The sequence below is a fragment of the Corvus brachyrhynchos genome, unplaced genomic scaffold, assembly GCF_000691975.1.
Source record: "Corvus brachyrhynchos isolate BGI_N302 unplaced genomic scaffold, ASM69197v1 scaffold671, whole genome shotgun sequence".
NCBI lineage: Eukaryota > Metazoa > Chordata > Aves > Passeriformes > Corvidae > Corvus > Corvus brachyrhynchos.
In genome coordinates, this window is record NW_008236441.1 from 1,450,936 (window position 1) to 1,459,005 (window position 8,070).

The window sequence follows — 8,070 nt, forward strand, 5'->3', positions numbered from 1 at the left end:
GGACGAGGCGGCGTTGGTCCCCCGTACACCTGTGCGTTCGTGTGCACGGCGTGTCCCAACCTCGCAGCGTAAACACCGCGCCGGGGGGTTTGCGCACGGGGGAGGGCGAGCAGGCGGCTTGGAAGTTAATGCTGGAAAAGGCGCTTTTTCATCCGCCAGGGTCTGCCCGGAATTTTTAACTTTCTGGAGGAAAACTTGCAGCGTTGGCTTGAATTTTGTTTTCCCGTTGGCATCCGAGCAGCGCTTTCCGCCGCCGTAGTACGAGCTGTGCCGGTTCAGTCGCCAGGGGAGGGCACGGGGATCGCCCCCCGCTGCATCGCCCCTTTGCTGTGAATAAAACATTAAAAGGAAATTTCTTCAGTCTTTGTAACTTTGCTTTTATTTTTTTTTCCCCTCCCCGGTTATGCAAAATTTATGCTGTTTGGGCGGTATTGGTGCAACAGCTCCGCGTTCTCACAATTTAGTTTATATTTTGGGGCTTTATGTAACAGAGAGAAGGAAGGATACGTTTGGTGAGAAGCAAAAGGAGCGTGTCCTGGCTTTGCCTGCCTGATTGGGCTTTGGAGGCGGTTTTTGATCTTGGGGCACAGTTTACTTTTTCGCTGTGTGATTGTTTCCTAACTCTCGAAATCGGGAGGGGTGAAATGCTGGGCTGCTGCTTTCTCTTATGTGTTCTCTTCCTGCGGTTTGAATCGGTAAATCCCCGCTGAAGAAGAATGGCACTCCTCGTTTCACAGGCGCTGCTTCGCTGTACCTTTTTGCTTGCCTCCCTGTTTACACGCAGTCTGACTGTTCGCCTCACTTGATACTTCTCTGTCTCACACTTTTCCCGTAGCCTGCCCCGGTTTTGGGCAGCAGCTATCCCCACTGGGATGCTCCTGTGCTTTCCAGCAATCCTTCCCACTGCTCGGACCGGGCTGTTGGCGTGGACGATCACAAAGACACTCCATTGCTGGATTTATACCCCAGTGAAAATGAAAAGCATCAGTCCAGGGTTGCTCGCCTGCCTTCCTGTCGTCTCTGGGGAAGCCTCCTGGATCTGTGCTGCTGAAAAGCCTCTGTGCAAAACAGAAAATCCGTTTATTAAAATAGCAGGGTTGGAGTGACATTTCGTATTTGAAGGGGTTTGGGCACTGCTGTGGTAGTAATGATTGAGTCTTGCTACTTGGTGCTTGCGGAAATAGCAAGGCAGGCTGGACAGGGAGACATGATTTGCAAGTATTTAGGACCCCCCAGAATTTGGCCTCTCTTGGCTTTTGGGGGCATTAGGATGGGGCTCTGGCTGCCGCCCTCATTTTCAGTGCATCGAGAGAGATGGTGATGCCTGAGCTCATGCAAGCTAGCTGTTGGCCAAACTTTTGATTTCATTATCCTGTGTGTGTTTGTTAAGCTGTAAATATGTAAATACATTGGGGTTTTCTGATTTCTTCTGTCTCCGTGCTTGGGCATATAATGTTTGCATTGCACAGCTCAGTCGGGGTCACGTGAGCCAAACAGCTTGGGCTGTTACCTGGAAGCTGGCGAGTCTTTGTTCTGCTTGAAAATAGCTGATAAATTAACTCCATTTTCTGATATGTGGGGTTGGTGAGTTGTTAAATAATTACAGCCAAATTAACTTAGTCCTGTTTGAAGTATTCAGCTGCTCTGAGAATAACTGTACGTCAAATATTTTTGCAGGTTTTTTTTTTATTTCCCAGTGAGAAGCGCGTTCAGGCTGATGTATGGGCAGGCTTTAATTTCATGCCTTTACTGCTCTCTGGGCCATGTCGGATGGGACATGCCACATGCCTTCAGAGAGATGCAGCTCCTCTCCTTTGCAACAGCCCTCCTTGGCACCTCTCCCGTTTATTTCGCCACGATGTCTATTTGATGGTTAAAATTAGGCTGAGCTCTGAGTGCCTTTGCAAAAGCACGATAAATATTGACTGGGAGTTTCAGCCTGCAACAGCCATCAGACGGCCTGGCCCCTGCATGGGGGTCGTCCCATCTGGGCCCTTTTACCAAAGGGGAGTGGGTGCTGTTGTGGGGTCAGCAAGCCTCTTGAGAGTCCCTCCAGTGCCCTGCAGCCCTTCAGGGCTGGTGTGGGGGTCTGCGGGGACATCTCTGCATGGTAGGCAGGGCAGCCTGCTGCTGTCCCTGTGTGTCCCCTGAGGGCACTGCGAGGCAGCGCTGCTGTAGGGCAGAGGAGACTGTTTCTGGCCCTGCTCTTGGGGGCATCCCCTGGGATCCTGGGGCAGCTCCAGCACGGGATTGCACCATGCAGGCTCTGTGCCTGCACCTGCCCTGCCGAGACCGGCACTGCTGAGTGCCCCAGTGACTGAGTTGTGACTTTGTTTTTAAAAAAAGAGATGGTAATTGATGTTTATGTGTATGGAATTTGGCACTAGGAGCTGTGCTTGTAATTAACATGAAAACAGTAATAATAAGGACCTGAAATACATGCCTTATGAGTAAAGCAAATGAGACTTGGCAGTAGCAGCTCACGAAGGGAGAAGCTTTTCTTCTGAGCCTGCACGTAGTGAAGTGGGATGGGTAGCAGAGAAAGTCACATTGGGTCCATGGCAGCAAAGGGCCCAGCACCCTGTGGGTGCTCCAGGCTGAGTCCCAAGTGCCAGTGCACTCCTGACCTTAATGCCAAGCTGTTCTGAAATGTGCCCTCAGTTTTCTAACGGGGCATTAGCCACATGCCTTAATTGAATTCAATGTTTTATTTAGTTTTCAGGGGATTTTAGTTTAGTTGGGTTTTTTCTGTTTTGTTCTTTAGTTAAATTTAGGCAAGCCACAGCAAGTTGACTCGCAGCATATCTGGAAGCACAGCCTGTCATCCAGAGCGCACACATCTTCCAAAGGCTTTTCGGAGAAACACCTTTCTGTGAGTCCCTGGCCAGAGCTGGGGAGCTGCTGGGGTGGGTGCTGAGCATTTGCTGGGCAGTGGTCATGGGGCGTGCGGGGTGGGCAGCCCGCAGCCTGGCTCTGGGAGCATCTCTAGGTGGCAGCAGCCCCCAGGAGCTCCCGACAGCAGGACGAACAGCCCGGAGTTGGGGCTGTGATTTCCCAGGCTCTGGCCCTCCTGCTCAGCTCTCCTCCACACCCCTTTCTCAGGCCGAGGAGCAGCTTTTCAGGTGGCTAGTGGGGAATCGGCCATCCCTGGAGTCCTGTCCCCACCTCCTGCGCCCCTGCGTGCGTGACAGGGGAGGTGTAAGAGCGCGCTGGCAGAGTGACCCAAACACTGAAGTGCTTAATGTGAGCAACGAAAGGAGCTCAGGCAACTTATTCTGGAGGACTTGTTAAGATAACCAGTAAGTCTGTACCAGACTGATGACTGGGTACTGAAGGTGAATGAGTTCAAACTGGGCATAAAGTGCTTGGTCCTAATAGTGTAAGAATTGTTGTGACAAGCTAGGAAAGAAAATAGAAGATACATGGTTACTCAGCACCATGGGCTCACATCAGGTGGTCCTTCTGCAATACGTATACTTGCTCAAAAAGATGATGTAGCCCATAGGTTTCATTTCTTTTTTCTGTTTTTGCATGACAACTCCTCTCCTGATTCCTTAGGACAGTAAGGGTGAGCCAGTACATGGTGGTTGGTGTGGGGAGATAGGATGGTTCCCTGGAAGCTTCTGAACTTCGTGTCCTGCCTGTGCAGTTGGGCTTTAGTGCTGTGCAACCAGGCATTTATGCTGTTAAAACCACTGGCAAGTGATGGCAGCTCAGTGGAAACAGCTAAGCCAGGTCTGCCCTTATGGACTCTATACACTCTCGGTGCACTGAGGCAATTTTGCTGGGAAAGGAGAGGGGGCTTGTTCCTGGGATTTGGTTTTTACTGTAGCAGGAGCGAAGGCAGGATGAGGTGAGTGCAGCTGGGCTGTTTCCCGTGAATCACTTGTGTGCTGACAAGTCCTCGGGGTGTGCAATGGGCTCTGATTTTCACCGACTTAAAGGTTTTGCATTTGCAAACAAGTGCAGGCTGCTGGTGGATTTTATGTGTTCCCACGTTGCCAAAGCTGAATTATCCCATGAGAGTACTGTAAACTGCCAGAAAGATTCATCATTTCAGCAACTTTAGTTAATGTTTGTTTAGCGACTTCTTGCTTTGGAGGAGCAGTTTAAGCTGTGCTCGGTGGCAGTTCCCTTGTGATGAGCTGTGTGTCCACGTGATAAATGGTCTCATTTCTACTGTCCGCTACCTCTGCTGGGCATATGGGCACATGCCAAGCCTCCTGAAGTCTTTGAACAGCTGCTGCTATATATATCTCCTTATTTTCTTTTTTTTTCCCAACCTGCCAGGGAAACTTGTCCTTCTTCCCGCTTTGCATAAAGGGTGTGCAAAGTCCAGGGCAGAGGAATATTTGCTTGTGCATCAGTGATTCGTGAGGGTCTGATGTTCGCTGATGTTTGGGCAGGAAAGTCAATAATTCAAACTGCAAGAGCACATACTGGTCATACCATAAGCTTGTGCTGAATACCAAGAATATAAATATATATCTGAGGAATATAAATTCATACTGCAAAGAGTATCAAAAAATATTTTTATTTTCTGGTGGTAACTGCTTTTTGTTTCCATGCCTGAAGCCTATAAATTCTTGCTCTTGACAAAGGAGGAGGTGGGAAAATCAAGTAAATAAATGGCAAAGTAAGCCTCAAACTTTTAGTGGATACAGTTCTTTTTGAACTATAAAAAAATGATCAGTCATTGTATAGTGTTCCTGTAAAGTCCTTTTTAGTGACTTCTAAGATTATACTCATTTTATGTTCAGTTCCTTTCTCTCCTGATGGCTGTGCAGCTACACGTACAATAACTGAATGGGCATTTATAACTTGATCTTTCTCAATCTCCTAATAAGTCAGCAGTGCAACGTGGGCTCTTGTCACGTGGTAACATGCTCCTGTGTCTCATCACCAGCTGCTGTTGAGCTTACAGAAATACAGAGCGTGCAGAAATCTTCCAAAATCCCATTGGGGACCAGCCTGAGCTCAGAGCAGTGCCAGCTGTGGTATCAGGGTCTGAGCTGCTCCATGGCAGGCGGGTCTCCCTCCTAGGCCGTGTTCCCAGAGGAACTGAGGAGGAAATTGGGCTGTGGGACATGCTGCTGACGGGCTTTAAATTTATGTGGAGACACTACTGTGGTACTGCAAGGCATTATGTGACCCTTTGCCCACAGCTGCTTGACTAAACTGCCTAATAAATGTCTATTAAGAATTGTGATACCTGACCTCTCTCTTTTACTCACCCCTCCTGATTGTGATTCATGTAGGAAATGGATTATGCCAGAGGGAGGTTGAAGAAAAAAGCTTGCATGCTGTTAGAAGAAAAACCAAAAACCCCTTCTCAGCAAAATTGGAGAAGTTTACGTAAAAGTTGGAAAAGCCTGAAACTGTGAAACAGTGATGCAGCCTTGGCTGTATCATTGCTGCGAGAGCAGGACACTCTTGTGTCCCGGGTTGGTGACAATACACTGGATAAAGCTCTGGAACCTATCCCTGTCTTACTGACTTTAGCTGTGGCTTGGCTCTTTCTTCTCCACTGAGTAGCTCCAAATGGTGCTTCTGTCCCTTTGTCTCCTGTTTTCCCAAGAAAGCCTCTCCTATGGGGCAGGCACCTCTTGGTTGCTGCTGCTTGCTGAGGTCCCTGAGCAGGTACTGCAGATGTGCTTGCATGCTTTGCCTTTCAGCATGTGATTAAATAACCTTGGTGTGCAGAGCTGAACCTGCAGGGAAGAGATTTGTGGTGGCGTTTTGCTCGTTTGAAGCCCTGCGAGCTGCTGAGGACCTTCTCCTGTGGATGTGGCTCCCGTGGCGGGAGCTGGTACAGGCGTGTTGGAGCTGCTTTGGTGCACGCACAGGAAGAAAAACCATTACACTTAACTTGATACATATCCTAATGTTCAATTTCCATTAATTGAAATTACGTTGAAATATTGAACATTTTAAGCATAAAAGTTTATGTACCGTGGTTAGTATGCTAATGGAATATTTTAGTAGTCTTTTAAGGTTAATGTCGCAGCCAGATGCAACGATAAGCATTTGTTCCTAAGAATTATTTTGCTTTAACCCCTTTTCCAAGACTGTCCGTATTCTGGTGAATGTTCATCGGCTGTCATTTTAAGGTGGTCTTTTTTTCATCCAATCCACTATGCAAAGTTGAATTGTAGTTATTTTTGCTCATTATCTTCAGCAGTAAAAATGTATTTATCTAAATTTAAATTGCTGTTTGCTGAGGATATGTGACAGTATTTAGAATTCAGTATTATTTTATTATCTCTTTGAAAGGGTAAAAAAAAGCTCATTTATTTCAAGAGATATTTCTGCAAGCATGTAAAAATACCAATGAAGTAGCTAACGTTTTCCAGTTGTTGTTGACTTCAAATTTAGCAACCATTGTCCCTGTTGATATATTTGATGCTCTAAAAATGTACTTGCCATTAAGTAGGAAGCTGAAGTGATTGGTAGGCAGATAATATTCTTCAGTAGCTATTAATAATGCTCAGAGGACATACGCATTGGAGCGTATGGAAAAAGCCATGGAATTGTGTAGGACGGAGGCAAAAATAATGCATGTAGCTGTTTGATTTGAAAGCAATCCTTATGTACCGCAGTGGCTGCTGCCTGAATTAGTGCATTGTGAACGGGAGAAACTGATATGCAAACAGAATGGTGTGCAGCTAATTTTTTTTAGAAAATTGAGGTTTGATCTCTGCTATTTCACTTCTTCCATGAGCTGACTCAGACCCGGTGAAGTGTGTGGGGACCCCATTCTGCAGGGGGCTTCAGTGGTGGAAGGTGGGAGTTGTTCCTCCCAGAGCCAGCTTAGCTCATGGGAACAAGGGAATTAATATTCCATTAAGAGAAAATGAAAAGTTTCAAAACAAATAAGAAGTCATTGCCACTCTTCTCTGTTCCTTTGTTCCTTTAGCCACAGGAGGACTTCTGTGCCAGCACTGAGTTTCTCCCTGGATTTCTCAGCACAGAGTATTTCTTTGTCTCCTGGATTTTCTAACTGCTCTTAAAATCATGCATGTTTTAAACTGCTGCCAGCTCACACAGCTATGCAGCCCTGGTGTCACCCGGGGCTGCACTGTGTATTGGGAAGATCATATTAGAAAAATGTGGAATTATTAGAGCCTATAAATAGTGGTGATAACTTGTACAGCATTTATGTCGCCCTCGTGCTGCATAACACACTGAAGTCCTGGGCTAGGTTTGTTTCTAGTGTTGCTTCACGTGTCGCTGTGAAACTTCATTATATCACGATATAACAAGCAGCTGCTGTGTAAGTAATGTGGTGCCTGCAGCACAGGTGGGGGGTTCTTTCTGGAGCAGCCAACAACTGTACTGATGCTTCACATTTTCCCTGGCTTGGTCCAGCTTCTTAGAAAGGAAACAAAATCAGGTCTGTGCTAAATGTTTCTGGCTGCCCAAGGGTTTTGGTGGTCAGCTTGAACCTTTAATAAAATTGCTAATAAAAGATTATTTAAGAAGCTTTTACTTCCTTGTGCTAGCCAAAGATTGGGGGCAGAAGGAGATTGCTGCCTTTTTTTTTTTTCTTCTGTTTTTGGAAGATTAGCAAACAGATTCACACAGTGTTATTTGCTGCAAATTTCTTTGTGCTAATTTTAATCCCAAAATCTTGGCTTGTGAGAATCTCAGTCTTCACAAAAAGAAGAAAAAAAAACATCTTTAGCTGCTCTGCCTGTGGAGAAAAGTCAAAACTCACGTAGCTTTAGAAATGGGGGAAAAATTCCAATGATTGTTTTTATAAGCCATGTTTTTAAAATCCTTTGTAATATTTTACGCAGGGGCTGGTTGAATTATGGTTTTGCAATATTGCTGGTGGAATTGGAGATGGAAACATGGGTTCATTAAGACTTAATAGCTTTGGTCCAACTGCTGCCATGACACGTGGTTAAGGCATTAAAATATGTGGGCTATGCCTCCTGCTACAGTACAGCAATTACTGGGTAGGTGTCCTTTGATACTGGAAAACAATCTTGCCAGACTGTTGCTGTTAGTTTGAATAATCCCACTCTTGCTGAAGGCCCATGGAAATGAGACAAAACATTGCAAATA